We start from the raw sequence: 18,486 nt of genomic DNA, 5'->3' as shown, positions 1-18,486 counted from the left end.
TATAAAACCTTTCAAATTGTTTTTTCACAGAGAAGGGATTTGCATGCTGACTCATTCCTGCTATATTTATAACCTATCGCTGAACCACTGCAAAGGCAAGATTTCTAATAAAGCTATGAAAATTACATGCATTGCAATGGAGCTGAATACATTTACATTTGTAGTATTTTAACATTTCCAAATTTATTGCAGATTACCTTGTTTGTGCATGTCTGTGCTTTAATGGTTTTTTATAGCAGAAAATAGTGGTTTATGATTGTATTCCCAGTAGAAATTTATTATGAATCCACCATATGGAGTATTATATAAAACCAAACTTGTAACACGGGTAGTTTATTATCACAAAGCAAAATCTACTGTACATTATTGAAAATTAGTGATAATAGAAATGTCAAAGAAGTGAAGTTGGTTTATGAGGGGAGTCTTCATTTTGTGCTTAAATTGTCACAAAGATTTTAGATTTTGTTTTAAGATGAAAGAGTATCCTCTGACATTTAGGATATCAGATAATATAACCGTGTAGTATTTCTTCCCTCTCCTGCTCCCTGGTTCCTTCGTGCTGATATTTGCTAAAGCAGGAGAGGGATAAAGGGATTGCACGCATTCACCTCATGCTTAAGTCCATCTTCCCGTAAGACTCAATGGCACCAGTTTCTAGTCATCCCTGACAACCATAAGCCATTAGAACTTTCCATGAGCAATGGTCCTGGCAGCTATTGCTAGAGCACATGGAGTCTATTTATTTTCTTTCTTACCTAACATTTATTGGGCATCCTACTTGAGGAATTTTAAGTACTTATTTCTGCTGTCGTTTTCAGCTCAGAGAGTGTAAGGGTGAGGCCAAAAGAAGTTCCATGTTTATGTCAATCAATATCTTGCATGGACATCTCCCAGGAACTTCATTTTGGGCAAGTTCCCAAACCTTTGCAATGCACCTGCAGGTTTTTTTGTTTTAAGTGTGTGAGGTTAGATAAATAATTGACATTTTCTACAGAGTCTGTGATTATTTAATAAGCAGGAGTTGTTTGCTGTGCTTAGTTTGTCAGTCATGTCCGACTCTTTGCAACACTTTTTTTGGGCTACAGCCCACGAGGCTACTCTGACCAAGGGATTTTTCAGATAAGAAAACTGGAGTGGGTTGCCATTTCCCCCTCCAGGGGATCTTCCCAACCTAGGGACTGAACCTGGGTCTCCTTTGTCTCCTGCATTACAGGCAGATTCTTTACCCAGTGAACCATTGGAGAGTCAAGAGAGACTCCAAATAATATAATCAACAACATTAAAAAGTAAAAACATTGTGCGTGATACTTTCTTTTGCTACTCTTTGTGAGTGAGTATGTTTATTTGGAAGGCTTTTTATTTCTTTTCACATATCCATTGTACCCCCAGGAAGGACTGGCACCACTGGTACAACCACCTTGAAAAATCAGGAGGGAGCTAGAGGAGGGGTTTTCTATCATCCAGGATTCTGCAGAGGGTACTGCCATGTTGTGTGGTCAGGAAGGGCAGAAATGAGTCTAATGCTTCGTATATTTGAATCATAGCCCTGAGTATCTGTCCATGCAAAAAGGTTTATTATACAGATGAGTTAATGTTCTAAATAGGGAAAAATGCAACAAGTTTTGCAAAGGTAAAGCATTTTAGAAAAAATCCTAAAAGTCAATTCATTATATGTTCCTAAACTGGTTATTAGATGTAGTCCTATTCCAGTGGTGAGGTTTTGGTGATGGGACTATCTGAGCTCTGAGAATGTTTGTATTCATAACTCCAGTCTGATCCATTTTTCTTGTCTAAAGTTCCAGCAAAACTTGAGCAGCTTTGCTACTAACAGCAAATGGTTCATTTAAAAATTCAAAGTGTCTATGTAAAGTAAATTTTATACTCCATGTAAACTCCTGTTGAATTTTTGAGAAACTCAATGTTCTCAAAATTCATGGGCATGAAGATGTTGTTTTGATTGCTTGTAATGTCTTTGCAGTATGACATTCTGTACTTAATGGTTGTTTTTGTTATCTCTCTGACTCTCTACGTCAGAATATGAAATTACAGCTTTTGCCTCCTATAAGATTGAAAATTTAGTTGACTGCTTTTTAGACAGGGGAAATTGACACTTAACCAATAACTGAACATTATTTTGACAAACCTTGTTAAAATATTTTTTATAAGCATAGGTAGGATAGCACACTGAAAGTGAAAGTGAAATCGCTCAGTCGCCTCAGACTGTTTGCAACCCCGTGGACTGTAGCCCACCAGGCTCCTCAGTTCATGGGATTTTCCAGGCATGAATACTGGAGTGGGTTGCCATTTAGCCCACTGAAAACTCATGTAAATTAAGAGCTTAAAGGAGTGACTGGCTAGGAGGTTCCCATGGCTAGACATGTATCCCTTCAAACAGATATTTTGATATTTTATGTTCTGTAGATTCTGCCATTTCAAGTCTTCTTAAGCTAGTGATGAAAACTCGTATTAAGATGTTGAGTAATAGCTTTTCATCAGGATACCAGGTTAATAAAAGCAGAATAGTCTTCAGTGCAATAATCTTCCAGAGTGGACCCAGTTTTCTCCTTATAAGTCTTCACTCTTACTAATAAACTAAAGAGAAAACATGAACTGAAAAGAGGGTGCACAAGAAGGTCAACCAGAGGGAGAGCATGTGGGGAACTGAATGGAATGACTTTGCCTCGGTCTGAACCACGGACCCACCTGGAGTGGACCACATGTATTCTTTAGATAAATGAATTTTTAAAAAATAGGAATAAAACTGCTTTACAGTAAGATTTACATACTCCCAGGTCTCTTGTTAGTTTTCCTGGTTCTCAGCATCATTTATTTCTCAGGCTATGTAGTTTCTTAGTACATTTCATTTAATTAATTATTACAAAGAGCCAACGGCTCTGATAGAACAACATCATTTCCCAAACCAGACATATAGGCACCCAAGAAGAAATTAATCAAGATAGAAATGAGCAGACAGCTGTGAGACAATCAAGTGATAGCAAGAAGGGACATAATAAAGCACATCAAAGAGTTTGCTGGCAGATTGTACGTCAGGACTGAACAAAAAGGACTACGCATGAAAATCACTAATAGATCTTCTTACTTGTAAAAAACTGTATATTGAAATGGTTGACATAAAAGAAATTCAAAACCTTCTTTTTGCTTTTGGATTTAACATCCTCTTAAAACTGTAGCTGTGTCCTAGAGACAATACACTTGGGGACAGGATGGGAAAACCATTGAGCAGATTCATGTGTAGTGAGAATCATGCTCTAAATTATATTTCTTTCTCATATATTTCTTCAAATGATCAACTTTTGGTCAAAGACATACTTTGCAGATGCTTCTGGCTGAAAACATGAAATTGTTCTTTTGAGCTTTTTCTCCTAAGAGAGTGCTCGGTTGGCTAAGTCAAATATCATTATTTCAAATACATCTCTACAGCCTTTCCTGGAATAGGAGTCTGTTAAATAACAGCAAATATGTTGCGTCTTTGGGAAAATATGAAAAGAATTACAACACGTGCCATCAGTTTTTAGCAGTAGGTCTCAGTGGTTTTTATTCCAATCCCAAGGAAGGGCAATGCCAAAGAAAGTACAGACTACCACACAATTGCACTTATTTCACATGCTAGCAAGGGAACGCTCAAAATCCTTCAAGCTAGACTTCAGCAATACATGAACCAAGAACTTCCAGATGTATAAGCTGGATTTAGAAAAGGCAGAGGAACCAGAGATCAAATTGTCAACATCTATTGGATCATAGAAAAAGCAAGGGAATATCAGAAAAACATCTACTGCTTCACTGACTACACTGAAGTCTTTGAGTGTGTGGATCACAATAAACTGTGGTAAATTCTTAAAGAGATGGGAATACCAGACCACCTTATCTGCCTTCTGAGAAATCTGTGTTCAGTTCAAGAAGCAACAGTTAGAACTGGACATAGAACAGACTGGTTCCAAATTGGGGAAGGAGTACGTCAAGGCTGTATATTGTCAGTCTGCTTATTTAACTTATATGCAGAGTACATTATGTGAAATGCTTTGCTGGATGAAGCACAAGCTGGAATCAAGATTGCTGGGAGAAAGATCAATAATCTCAAATATGCAGATGACACCACCTTAATGGCAGAAAGCAAAGGGGAACTAAAGAGCCTCTTGTTGAAGGTGAAACAGGAGAGTGAAAAAGCTGGCTTAAAACTTAACATTCATAAAACTAAGATCATGGTCCCATCACTTCATGGCAAATAGATGGGGAAACAATGGAAACAGTAAGAGACTTTATTTTTGGGGGGGCTCCAAAATCATTGCAGATGGTGACTGCAGCTATGAAATTAAAAGACACTTGCTCCTTGGAAGAAAAGCTATGATGAATCTATTAAAAAGCAGAGACATCACTTTGCCAACAAAGGTTTGTATAGTCAAAGCTATGGTTTTTCCAGTAGTCAAACATGGATGTGAGAGTTGGACCATCCACTCTGAGTAGACTGAGCACCTAAGAATTGATGCTTTTGAACTGTGGTGTTGGAGAATACTCTTGAGAGTCTCTTGGACTGAAAGGAGATCAAACCAGTCAATCCTAAAGGAAATCAACCCTGAATATTCATTGGAAGGACTGATGCTGAAGCTGAAGTTCCAATACTTTGACCAACTGATTTGAAGAGCCTACTAATTGGAAAAGACCTTGATGCTGGGAAAGATTGAAGGCAGGAGGAGGAGGGGATGAGGATGAGATTGGATGGCATCACTGAGTCAATGGACATGAGTTTGAGCAAATTCTGGGAGATAGTGAAGGACAGGGAAGCCTGGTGTGCTGCAGTCTGTGGGGTCACAGAGAGTCGGACACGACTGAACAACAACTCAGTGGTTGGAAGAGGGGATGTATCAGAATCGTGTGTGTGTGTGTGTCTATGTGTATGTGTGTGTATGTTTCTCTTCCAACCTATATACTTTCCTTCCAAGAGAAATCTGTATAATATCTAGATGGGTGGCCAGCATCTTTGATGTGTGTGTGTATGTGTGTGTGCATTTTTGTGTGTAGTTTGAAAGAGCCCTGCATGTGATGCCAATACTTAATCCCCTATGTGGAAGATGATCAGTTTTTGTATTTAGATTTACGAGCTCAATATTCAAGTGGCTGTTTCCTCCCCTGTGCTCTCCATAATTTGGGTTAGCTGCCAAGTTATGCAAACAGGCAGACTTAGTGACTAAGAGTTAACTTAGTTAACTGAGAAACTAGCATTCTCAAAGATTTCCTAAAATGATAAAAAAAACCTTTATCCTTTATTAAGATATCTTATAGTATTTATGCATATCTAGATATCCAAAATAGAACTTATAAGAAATATCATTTAAATTATCGCTGATTAATTGGTTCAATTGGATACTTTATTCCCAATCTTTATCCATTCCTGTAACTGCTATGCTGCTGCTGCTGCTGCTAAGTCACCTCAGTTGTGTCCGACTGTGTGCGACCCCATAGACGGCAGCCCACTTTCTTGAAAGTGTCAATAGACTAAATTTAGAATTAAAACATGCCAGAGTATGAAGGACTCTGAAGATTCTCCAGAGTCAAAAGCTTTTGAAGATGACATCGAAGTATCTTTTGATTTTTGTCACAATCACAAGGTACTGTATTTTATTTAGTCTTAATTAATGAAGACAGATTTATTTATTCCTTCTAGAATTCCTGATCACTTGCTTTCTAGCTGAAAGCCTGGATTTTGCACTTTTTTGGGGGAAGGGCCAGCATCTTTTATAGACTCATCACAGAAATAAAAGAGGAAGAAATTCGTGAAATTATGTGAATGGACTCTCATCACTATAACTTTTATTTCAACAGCTTCTATGTTCTAATTTCTTACTACTTGCAGGCATTTTATTTATTTTCCATTATAAATATAACACATAAGAATGCATTTTTATGTCTGGTGTTTCTAACTACAAATTTAATCTACATCAAGATTTAATCTTTATTTTATATTTTAAACAGATTATAATAGGGTTTTAAACAGAGAGACAAATAGTTTCTTGGTAAAAGTGGATTTGATACTTTATTCTCACTTTTCTCCCACTTGTGGATTAAATAAGCTCATATTGCAATATAAGTGTCACTGAAAAAGTTGCATCTATTGAGCACCTATTGTGTACCTAGTACTACAATGGACGCTTTTCATAGTTTCACATTTATCTCCTTGACAACCCTATGAAGTGTTGTTGTTGTTTAATCACTAAGTCATGTTCAACTCCTTGTGATCCCATGGACTGTAGCCTGCCAGGCTCCTCTATCCATGGAGTTTTCCAGTTAAGAATACTAGAGTGGGTGGCCATTTCCTTCTTCAGGGGATCTTTCTGACCCAAGGATTGAACCCAATGCTCCTGCACTGGCAGAGGGGTTCTTTACCACTGAGCCACATGGGAAGTTTCTATGATGTATAACATACCTCAATTTTAAATGAGTGAACCCAGAGTCAGAGAGGTTAAGTAACTGCTCAAGATTCTATAGCTATTTAATAACTGATCTTGTTTCATTATTATCATTAGTGATGATAATTTTTATAGCCATCATTTACTGAGTACTTTCTAGATGTCAAAGATATTAAGTTTTTGGCATACAAACATATTTCCCTCAGACATCAAAGAAATTAATATACATATTTTACTGGTGAAGATACGGAAGGTCAGGGAGGTTAAGTAAACCTTAAGTTTACTTGTGTTTCCAAGATGACATAGCTAGTTAGTGACAGGGTTTGTTTTCCAGCATTGCATTTAACATTGGCTTGTGTACTTCACAAACATTCTTATGTCTTAATGAACAGCCATATTATTAGAATAAGTGACCAGTTCCCACAGCCATCTTGAGGAACATTTTTCATTCATATGCTAAACTATATCATGTCTATCATCTTTTATAGTCTTATTGCTCTGTAGTTGTTTCTGTTGTAACCTATATGATTGGTGATCTGGCAGCCGTTGGTCATTTACATGGTGATCAAACATGAATATATGTTAGTACGAGTTAACGGTTTGCTTAATTCATCTGCTTTCCTTCCAGTCTAAACACTGAGCTGAAATTGAGACACTGACATGATAGTTTATTGAAGCCTGACATTTCTGGGCAAGATTTGTTTGTCCAACTCTCGAAAGCCTGACTGAGTTTAAACTCTTTCACAGGCATCAGTCAAAACACACAAGAATCATGGGAAAGAATGGTACTTTTCCTGCACAGCTGCTTTGCAGAAAGGGGATTGCATGGGAAGACTTCTTATCTTGGCAGAATGTTGTTAGGAGCAAGGGCTTTTCCTTAAGAGAGGAGCCGCCGCCTCTCTCACAAGGATGCAGGAATGTCACATTGCTTGCATTCTTTTGATTGTTTTCCCGACTTCCATTTTGTTCTGGCACTTGTCAAAACTGTCAGCGCCTTCATTTTTTGTTCATCCTGTTTCCCGGCCAAGGGTGACTTGTAATAGGTTCCAATTTCCAAGGGCCTGCAGTTGGCTGTGAAATAGCACGGTGCAATTCTGCAGCTCCAGAGGCTCCCACCACCCATCATTGTAGGATTCTAATGGAAATCTTCTCTGAGCCCTTCTCTCAAAGTTTCCTGGCTCCTCGTATCTGGGTGGATGGCCAGAGATGACGGCTCCACCCAGGCTGTTCTCTGAATTGGAGGATTGATTGATCTTTTACCATCAGCTGCCAGCTATGTAGCATTTCCAAGCCCTTCCCTATTGATCTTGCAGGGATAATTTCTTGTTTTTATTATTGAGATGTTTCTGAGATGAAGAGTAATATCAGATTGCCTAAGTCCCTGGAAGAGAAGACAAACATTCAGAAAACTTTCTGTATATATTAGAGAAAAAAGCCCAGAAGCCTGGAAAAAGTTGATAATTATCAAGCTCATGAAACAAGGTTTCTTCTTCATAGATCTCTACTGAAAAATACTCATAGGATTTTTATTTTCATTTGAATATGCTGCCCATTGGTGACTTGGTAAAGAAAATCTCTTAGTTGCTGAAGAATTAAATAATGTATTCATAGCATTTCAAGTAATGGACTAAAATTTTTTAAAATAATTTATCTGATACCCACTCATCCCATTCATTCAGCAAAGATTTCTTAAGCACCTGCTGGCAAATGGGTAAAGTGTCGTGGTTTAAAAAACACAAACACTGGAATCAGACTGTTGTTGTTTAGTCCCTAAGTCATGTCTGACTCTTTTGTGACCCCATGGACTGTAGTCCACCAGGCTCCTCTGTCCATGGGATTTTCCAGGCAAGAATACTGGAGTGGGTTGCCATTTCCTTCTCCAGGAGATCTTTCCAACCAAAGGATCAAACTTGCATCTCCTGAATTGGCAGGCTGAGTGGTGGCTCAGTGGTAAAGAATCCACTTGCCAACACAGGAGATGCAGGTTCAATCCCTGGGTTGGAAGATCATCTGGAGGAGCAAATGGCAACCCACTCCAGTATTCTTGCCTGGGAAATCCCAGAGAAGAGGAACCTTGAGGGCTACAGTCATGGGGTTGCAAAAGAATCAGACAGTTTCAAATCCTGGTTTCTCCATTTAGAACTCTGTGACCTTGGGCAAGCTACTTAACCTCTCCTGCCTTAGTTTACCCATTTAAAAAATGGAAATGCTATGTGCTTCATAGAATTGTTTTGAGAATTAGCTGCAATGCACAAGAAACTTTTGTATGTAGAAATTCCTTATCAGCTGTTGTCATTATTGCTTAAGGTGTCATGTATCTTCCTATTATAGTCACAACTATTGAAGGAAAGTCCTCCCCTGGAAATTGTTGATAATGTTCTCAAGTAGTCAAAATAAAGACATGAGAAAACATAAAATACAGAGTTAAGTAACAGTATGGAATCTGTTGATTAAGTACCAGTGACTTTAAGGTTCGGGTAATACAGGTTAGAAGTTTCACAGGAAGGTGTGATTCAGTGCCTGTGTAGTCAGAGAAGGCTTCAGGGAAGATGAGGAAGACTCTCACCATCTAGTCTCAACTAACTTTGCCCATTTGCCCATCATATCCTTATTGTCTCTTTCCACCATCCACCCCAACCATTGACCCCATCTAATTGAGCTCCTCAGTGATCCCTAGGCACTTCTGCAATTCCATGCTTTTGCACACACATGCGTTTCTCCCTTCCCTCTATTTTACTTTTGCCCAGTTATCATAAAGTTTTTTTGAACAGTGGGTCATTTCCTTTTAAACTAAGCCAGAATTTCTGACCCTTGCCTCCCCTGCTAGCCTGCCCTGGCTCACCTCGATCCTTGACTTTCCCTAACTTAGTCTCTTACCCTAAAACTGCCCACTCTCTTTTTTCTTGACTCCTAAATGTGAAAAAAGGGGTTAGTGGTACCCAGAATCTAAGAGCTTGCATTGTGAAGTTCTCAGTCTATTACAAGTGGATTTGAAATCCATCATGTATATTTTTATATTTTATATATGTATGCATCTAGCCAATTAAGCTGGAAATAAATAATCAGAATGAATCCTAATAAGTGCTGAGCACATATCAAAGTACTAATAGCATAATTTCTGGAGAATAGGGTAAATGCCATCTACTTTTAGGGCAAATGCATATTATCTATCAGACTGCAAACTCTTATTTTCAAAAGGTAGAATTTAAAAATAAGCTTTTTAGGGTCTTGTTGTTGTTCTGTTTTTTTTTGTTTGTTTTTTTTTCATTTTGTATTGGGGTATAGCTGACTAACACACAATGTTGTTGACAGTTTCAGGTGAACAACAAAGAGATTCAGTCATACATATATACGTGTATCTGTTCTCCTCCAAACTCCCCTCCCATCCAAGCTGCCACGTAACATGGAGCAGAGTTCCATGAGCTATACAATAGGTCCTTATTGGTTATCCATGTTAAATATAGCAGTGTGTACATGTCCATCCCCAAATCCCTGGCTATCCCTTCCCTCCATCCTCCCCCACTTACCACCCCTCTGCAACCATAAGTCTGTTCTCTAAGTCTGTGAGTCAGTTTCTGCTTTGTAAGTTCATTTGTATCATTTCTTTTTAGATTTTACATAAGAGATATAATATTCCTTCTTCTCTGACTTTAGCCAGAGAGTTAAGCTTCTGAATGTCAGAGCTGACAGTGTCTTTTGATTAAAATGTTTCAGGGCATAGGTATTACTTCTGATTGCACAAGCCTGAGTAGGAGGTGCTTTTCTAAACTGCCTCGCAGATAGAGGCTTGGGGAGCCCTAATGTATCTGTAGAGTACCCAGGATGCTGGCAGCTGCTGTGCGGGTCACACAGTAAAACCAGGACACAAGATGAGACAGCGGTTCTCTGACTGTAGCCGGCGACCCCTTCCCGTTCTGAAACAAGATCGCGAGGTGTTGACTCATGTCATTGATATTTCCTTCAGCCTTTCTCCCATTGCAAGGCTTTGCTTAAACTGACTGAATTTCTGAGGTCAGACGCTGAGATTTTCTAGAAAAGTGCACACAATTTGTTACGCCTGAAGAGTCCCATTTAACATCCCACAGCATGTCATACAGTGTGGGATCCGGGGAGTCCACTAATTAACTGTGTGACCTTGGGAAAGTCACAGTCCTTGGGTTGAATAATAACCCTGACTCCTTCCAACTCTGTGCTGCCTGGATCTCCATCCTCGCACGTATCTCTCTGTTCCCCAAGACTCTTTCCTCATTGGTTTCTGGTGGGAAATTCTGCATATTGTGCTTAACAGGCTGTTAAATTATCTTAATTAAAGTGTCAAGGGATAAAAATTGAAGATTACTCAGAGCTGCCACCCGAGCCCTTCCCCAGCTCATCCCCAGCCAGTTCAAGAAGTCTTTTGCCAAGAAGATGCTGAGGTGCAGTACTTAAGTAAGCACTCTATGGGTTAACAACAAACCACTGGATTCCGTGGTCTTTAGACATTGGGTGAAATTGAACTGTGTAGTCTCTTTTTGACAGACTTGCCATAAGCCATAATGTGATGCCTCTGTCAAATTCAACACTATTTCATGAAAAAAAGACTAACAAAGACTTAAGGGGAGAAAAAGTAGGAGTGAAAAATTCAAACCTTATTCTGTTCCTCCACTCAAGCCAAGACAGCTCTGTTCAGAGGAGATGATGTTGGGCTTCACAACCTACTCCTTCTGTGATGCTTCTGAGTTTGAAGAACTATGTCTTGGAAGCCCTAGACTTGAATCATAATTTTATAAGAAAAGCAAATCCTTCTAAGGTAATTAGTTCAGAATTTTTATCTGGATTAGTCTAATATTTAGGGAAATAGCTGGAACAGGATAAGTTTATGAAGACAAAGCTGGCACTACACATTTTCTAAAGAGAGAACAACCCACTAAAGTGGGAAATGTATTGCCAATCTGACTTGATATTTAGATAGAATTGGCAATTAGCTACCAGATGTGGAGAGAATAGCTCTTAAAGAGCTACTCCCCCAAATCTTCCAGCCCAAGAGTTCCATGTCTGAAAGCCCACTTGTTCTGAAAGGATGTTTAGCCTAATGGTTCAGCTTTAAAGCTAGGCTGCCTGGTGTTAGGCCATGACCTCGGGACAACTACTTAATGTCTCTGCCTCAGTTTCCTCACCTGTGAAATGGTATAAACTAGTACTTATTTTATAGTATTGTTATGCATGTTCAATGAGTTAATATATTTGTAAAGGCTTAGACCAGCAATTGGCATGCAAGGAGTGCCCAAGTATCGATATTGTAGGAACATTGTTTAACATCCAAATAAAACAAGGAAATGTAAGAACACAAAGTCATTGTTGGTCATTTAGATCTCAGCATGAATTAATTTCCTTGACTGTTCTGAGGTACTCTGAGAATCCTGGGGACCTTGGGAAGCTAGAAATGAGAAGTCAGAAGAACTGCTGTACGTAGTAAGAAAAGTGGTGAAGCAAACGGTTACCTGACTCAAGGCTTTGGTTTTGAGCTAGCTTACCTATTATTCTGTCCATCTGAGCTTCCTTTCACACTGTGATTGTAGATTGTGAATTCATTGGCTCCTCATTATACAACCAAACCTGGCTTTTCTGATGATGGTTCTTAGAGACTCTCTTCCTTGTCTAGGTGGAAATTAAGAGATGCTTTGTCTTAACATTCAGGCAGACAATCGGTGGACACTGTTGGTTTATTAATCGCTCCTGTTCTATTAGGGGTAAATGCTGACTTCTCTTAATATGTGAGTTAGTGATAAAACATCTCTGGCTCTATTTTCCTCTTCAAAGAAGATCCCCTATAGAAATGGTTCTCAGACTTGAGCATGCATCAGGAGATAACACGACTCACCAGGAGGCTTGTTAAAATACGTTGTTTGGCCCCATACCAGCTTCTGATAAAGTAACTAACAGATGGGGGCTGAGAATTTGCAGTTCTAACAACTTTCAAAGTGATGCTGATGCTGCTGGTTCAGGGACCACACTTTGAGAACCACTGTCCTAGAGTAGAATTACCACCAGTAATTGCATATTGGAATGTCCTGGAGAACTTTAAAAACCCTTGTTGCCTGGGTCCCACTTCAGAGATTCTGACTTGACTTTAGGTATGGCCTGGGCACTGGAATTTATAAGAACAACACAATACTTCTAGCCATAGAGGATTATGACTGAAACTGTTGTGATTTATGGGGAAAAAGTAATTTGCTTGTGTGTACCCAAGATTTCGGGACTTCCCTGGTGGCTCAGTAGTAAAGAATCCTCCTGCTAATGCAGGAGATGCAGGTCCAATCCCTGGGTCGGGAAGATTCCCCTGGAGAAGAAAATGGCAATCCACTCCAGAACTCTTGCCGGGGAAATCCCATGGATAGAGGAGCCTGGCGGGCTACAGTCCATGGGGTTGCAAAAGAGTTGGACACAACCTAGGGACTAAACAGCAACAACAACCCACACTTTCACTTCAAGGGCAGATTATCGTAGGATAGAAATAAATTGTATTTATTTTTATTGTATTTTGTATTTTATATTGTATTTTATTGTATTTCTCCCCAAACAGAAAACCCCCAAAAGCTGCTTTCTGATGAGGATGACTGCATTGACTGAATAAGCAAAAGCATTTTCCTGGGATCCACAAGAAGAGAAATCAGTACTATAGTAAGGAGAATGTTTGTGTACAGCCAGTCCTGGGGACAGGGTAATGAATAAATACTGCTGTTGGCATTATAACCCCCATGGCCTTTTCTCAGCCATTCAATGTGAGGGGTGCGCCCCCACTGTGTTGCTTCAGAGTCAGACGGGCTCATGCCCTCTTGCTTGCCATGGTAACCATCAAGAAAGAATTGGGGTTTTTGTCCACCCAGAGCAAGTGACTCTGGATCTGCTAGATAGAGGTTGGGCTATAATAGCTGTTAATATACTATGGAAAAGGCTGATAATGTGCCTCTTGTCAGACTCCAGGATAGAGGCCATGTGAAACAAGAAGTTTAACTAGCTGTGGCCTTTACTTTATTTGATAAAGTGTAGTTTACTTTCTACTTGAGCTTTTTATTGACCATAATAATTCTAATTGAAATAAACATTTTGATTACAGCTCTGTTCCGCAACTGCTTAATAGGGAACTAAAATAACTTTCAATAATCATTTTGTCCAAATGGGATTCATTTAGCCTGACAGTTATTCCAGGCATTTATTGGCATGCGGCAGGCTGGGAGTGTTTCCGAGCATAATTACGGGAACATTTTACACTGGGGTTAACCTTACCAAAATGACAGACTGAGAAGTGGTGTAAAGGAGCAAATAAAACCCATAATCTGCCATAGAAACTCATAAATGAATCCCCTTTCTCCACTGTTTCTGATGCCCAGTGCTCTAGTTAAAATTAAAAGGAGTTTTCTTTTGAAACTGACAGTCTGGCTACAGGAGCACACTTTAATGAGGGTTCACTGTGAACCCAGTGCTTCTGGGCTTTGAGAAACTTTATAGCCACGAGGAATTCTTTGGGCTCAGCTGGGCAATTGGGACTGTAAGGTGGCTGAGGTTGGGGGATGGAGGGAATACACCTTTGGTTCAGCAAACTCTCCAGGCCCCATCTTTCGGCCAAAGAGGGAACAGGGTTCCTTGTCATCTCTCCTTCTTAGTTAGGGGATCAAGGAGGTGAGGAGACCACCAGACTTCTTGGCATATTGGTCCTTTTCCTTCACGGCCTTGTGTAGCAGAGTCATCTGCTGCATGTTCCGTTTTCTTTCCTGGAAACCACCTACACTCAGCCTTCAGCCTGAACCACACGAGAACTTTGATGTGTGAAGTGGGGAACCAGCATCCTCACGGACGGGATAACAGAAGAGGCCATCATGGCTTTGGAGGTGGGCCATCGGAGCATCCTTGCCACAGCTGAGATGAAACTGAGTGTTCACTGTTGTCAGCAGGAATGCGTTGGGTCTGCGGGGCAGTGAAGATAGAGCACAGCTGTGAGCCTTCTGAAGGGCTCAAGGTTCTTCTGAATGAAAGGGGGTTAGGTGAATTCTTTTTGAGGAATCCAAGGGCAACTTTAGGGCTTCCCTGTTGGTTCAGATGGTAAAGAGTCTGCCTGCAATGTGGGAGACCTGGGTTCAATCCCTGGGTCGGGAAGATCCCCTGGAGAAGGTAATGGCTACCCACTCCAGTATTCTTGCTTGGAGAATTCCATGGACAGAGGAGCCTGGCAGGTACAATCCATGGGGTGGCAAAGAGTTGGACATGATTGCGTGACTAACACACACACACACACAAGGGCAACTTTTAAGTCCAAAACATATTATGCAAGTTCAGTATTATCATGATGGTAGTATATCAAATGCTTTATATCGAATGCTGTCTTTAAAGTTCTTTGAAAACAGGAAACTTACATTGCTGAAAATACATGTTTTTGAGTGATTCAGTGATTCATCAGGGGTTTGATAAGGCGACAAACTTGCTGCAGTTACTCTGCATTGGTTCATTGAAATCAGCTACTACTTAAAAAAAAAAAAACTCCTCTGCTGCTCCAGCTAAAAAGAGAAAGACCTTTGGCCAGTGTTTAGGCAACAGCTTCCATTTCCAAACTGTCCCAAGGATCATACACTCCGGGGTGATGCTTCTGTCCTGGGTGCTTCAGGCTCCCCTGGAAGGCTTTAATTTAGTAAAAATCCACACCTGAAGGGAACCATGCCTGAAGCTACTCTGCCTTTCTGGGCTTAGCAGTTACCCAGGGCAATGAAGCTTTTTTGTTGTTTGAATGAATTTGATTGGGTTTTCAGTTACTTAAAACTGAAAATAACCCAGTTAATAAATAGAAATTTGGTGTTATTACACTAAAGTCAAGTAACGTAATAAGGTAAATTTATACACCTGAATAGGAAAGGACACTGAATCTCCTCAAAGGCAGAGCCTGATATGTTAGAACTCTAGATTAAATAGATTTTCTTATTTGCTCCAACCTCTATGTAAGTAAAAATAGGATCTATTAAATGTTGACAAAAGTGATTAAACCCCGTGCCTGCATAAAAGAAACATTTCCACAGAGCAGACATTAAATCTTTCATAGGCGTCACCTGCTAGAGTTTGCCTGTGTTGTGACATAAAGGTCACCATCACAACCTGCTCCTAGAACTGGCTATAAACACTCTTGCTTTTGTGAGCCTAAATGCAAATCATCTTTTGCTTACCTAAGAGCCTTTCCTTGTTGTATTAGAAGCTGTCAGGGAGTATATACTTAAAAAAAAAAAAAACCTCAAACTTTGATTTTTTTACAAGCCTTTGGAGGCTACCCCTTCTCATAACCCCTCTGCAACAATCCTCCCACCCTTGCCCCCAGAGCAAAACATCAGGCCTTCATATTCTGGATGAAAAATAAAAATGACATATTCTCTCCAGGGAAATGGCTACATAGGACGTGGATCGAAGACATTGTTTTCCACCTATAAAAATCAGCACTGTGTTTTGTTTATGCTGTTCTAATTACAACTGCGTCTCTCTTGGATAATTTCCTTGTCTACCTCCGTTTGTGAACACAAATTTGACAGAACTGGAGCAGACAGAAAACAGAGGCATTTATTACAACCAACATTTATTGGAACACATCTCTTTTACAGGAAGGATCATGTCCATATGTTTATAGTGGACCAAAAGTGTAGGGATATCTGCTTTGCGGAGGGAGAGTCCTATTCTAAACCAAGCAGATGAAAATTGCAAAATGAAATTAAAATTCTAGAATTTGGGGCTGAAGTGACTTTTGTGATTAAGAAATTTATAGTGTAACGACTCTATGCCATTTGTAGAAATCTGGATCGCCTCTGATTCCATAATCGCCTTTGAACTTCCATAATTGCAGCTGTAGTGGATTGGGACTGCTTTAGTTTGCATGCTGCTTTGTGCTTGTTGTGAAGTTCCAGGTTCCCGTCCTGAGCAGGCAGTGGATGAGGCGACATGACTGAAGCAACTTAGCTTGCAGAAGTCAACATAACAAGGCCTGGGGAGGTACTTGGAGAGAGGAGGAAGATGGGACTAAGAATCAAGGGGCTGAGGTTGGGAACAAAAGAAGTCTCCCTCCATCTTTCCAGCAAGTTCCCTTGTGCAGCTGGTACCTCAAGACAGCCCCTGGCTGAAACCCCACGTGTCCACGTCACAGGCCTCCAATCCCAGCCTGCTCATGAAATGTTCTATAGCAGGTACAGCTTTCCACAGCTCCCTTTCCTTTCACCCCAGAAGAGTGTCCTCAAAATCTCTGTCTTCACCAACTGGAAAAGAGTCTTACCTCATTTATATGGTCCTCAAATCTTTGTTCAAACCCAGGAGAACCCACAGGCCCCTCTGGAAAGCATGCTGTTGGGGGCGGAATGAAATCAGGAGGGGAAGTATTTTGCTTACAGCAGCACTTTCAGGGGCTGGTGCCCAGAGAGTGGTGACATTTGTCCCTGAGAGTAAATGCTAAATTACATCACAAATGGACAATTTAAATGAAAGCTGGCATTTCTGACCTGCCTGCTGGCAGCCACGACTACGCTGAAAAGTGACATCATTTATGACACTAGCAGTTAGGAAGCCCAGGGTTTGAGGTCATAAAAGTTTCCAGGCCTGATTTAATATCGATTTTGCTGTCATCCTAACTTTACTTTAATATTTAAACAAATGTTTAATGTTTAAACAGCTTGGTTCTTCCCTTTTCATTTTTCTGTAGCTTTAACCCAGTGTTATCTATGTTTTAACGGTTTCCCCTTGGGCTAGCTTCCATATTATGCTGCCCTATCTTTAGCTGCATTCTGATTTATCATCCCAGAATGTATCATGGATCTAAACCATTTCTTTTCCTTTGAGATGGCATGACTGTCCCATTACTGTATGTATATAATTCCCATTGTACGGACACCATGGTGTTGTATTGTTATGGTTTTGGTATGTTGTTAGACCCATGGGGACAGAGTCCTTCCTGTAAGGAGAGGATATTTTCTCACCTGAAGAGTTAAGATTGTTTGTGGCCCCCAGCCTCCAGCTTTGCAAAAGGCACATTAGACCTGGAAAAAGGAAAGCAGTAGGCATGCTCAAAGGGTTCTGTGGTTTTGAATTAATGAAGCCCCTTATTATTTCATAAATTTGTGGTAAGGAGGGACAGATTTCATTTGGTTTTAGTTGTGCTAAAATCAATGATAAGGAACTTTCATCCAGACTTGGCTCTCGTAATTATAATGGAAGGTGCTTATGTCTGAGACAAGATAATGATAACACAGGGAATCACAGTGTGTGAATTTTAAGAGGAAAGTAAGATTCATGAAATATACTGTGGGGAACCACTTTCTAGTTGTCTTTCCTTCTGTGCTAAATTCAGACCAACTAATAAATCACCTGGAGAAGCCCAGCTAGAATGAATAAAGCAGGTAAGTTATGATATGTGCAGGGCAAAGGGGGCAGTGTTTTGTTTTAATAGGGAGTCCTCTTCCCCCTTGCATTCTTAACTTAGACATCCTGCCTATTTCTTCTGGGGTTTTCAGAATTTCCCCATTTCTCCGGCTGCAGAGATAAAAAGGGCAGTCAATTTATGAGCTGTGTACCATGGGTATTATAAATCTCTCATTTGTCTACTCTCATTTCTATCTGATGTATTTTTCAAAACAATAGCCTGAATTCTGATTTTTAAAATATTATCTGACTAGAGACTGAGCTTGAAATTCCAAGGACCGAATGGCTTTTTGTTGTCCAGTTCAGTTCAGCATTTGTTGTCTAAGATACTCCTAATTAGCCCGTCTCACCTGGTTTTCAGCTCACATGCATTATAAATATGTAAGGACATTCCATGTCTTTTGAATAACCCCTTTTTTCCTATGCCCATTACAGTTCTGCATCCTTCTGAGTACTCTGTTTAGAGCTACCAAGTACGAAATCCAGGGATGCTTCATTTGTTAGAAGAAAATAGGGGAATTGTCTTTAGGAAGCCAGACTCAATTTCCAATTCAGTTTCTCTTATGCCACCCTCTGGAGACCCCCTGGGCCTTTTTGATGTTTGGGAGTAATTTCTGCCTCTTTGTTTTTAGCCTATTATGTCAGTCTT

At 40.0% G+C, this 18,486-nt stretch overlaps 1 long non-coding RNA gene across 2 annotated transcripts in view; it reads left to right on the top strand.

Annotated features, from left to right (window-relative positions):
* Positions 1 to 18,486, top strand: part of LOC122438481 — a 171,939-nt gene that overhangs the window by 133,933 nt on the left and 19,520 nt on the right. For both annotated transcript variants that reach the window (XR_006268569.1, XR_006268570.1), the window contains one exon: positions 12,985 to 13,082. This is a non-coding gene — a long non-coding RNA (uncharacterized LOC122438481). The remainder of the gene's footprint in view (positions 1 to 12,984; positions 13,083 to 18,486) is intronic.

Source organism: Cervus canadensis, chromosome 3, assembly GCF_019320065.1.
Source record: "Cervus canadensis isolate Bull #8, Minnesota chromosome 3, ASM1932006v1, whole genome shotgun sequence".
Lineage (NCBI taxonomy): Eukaryota > Metazoa > Chordata > Mammalia > Artiodactyla > Cervidae > Cervus > Cervus canadensis.
Note: the sequence above shows the minus strand (reverse complement) of the source record. Positions and strands in the feature narration are given on the sequence as shown.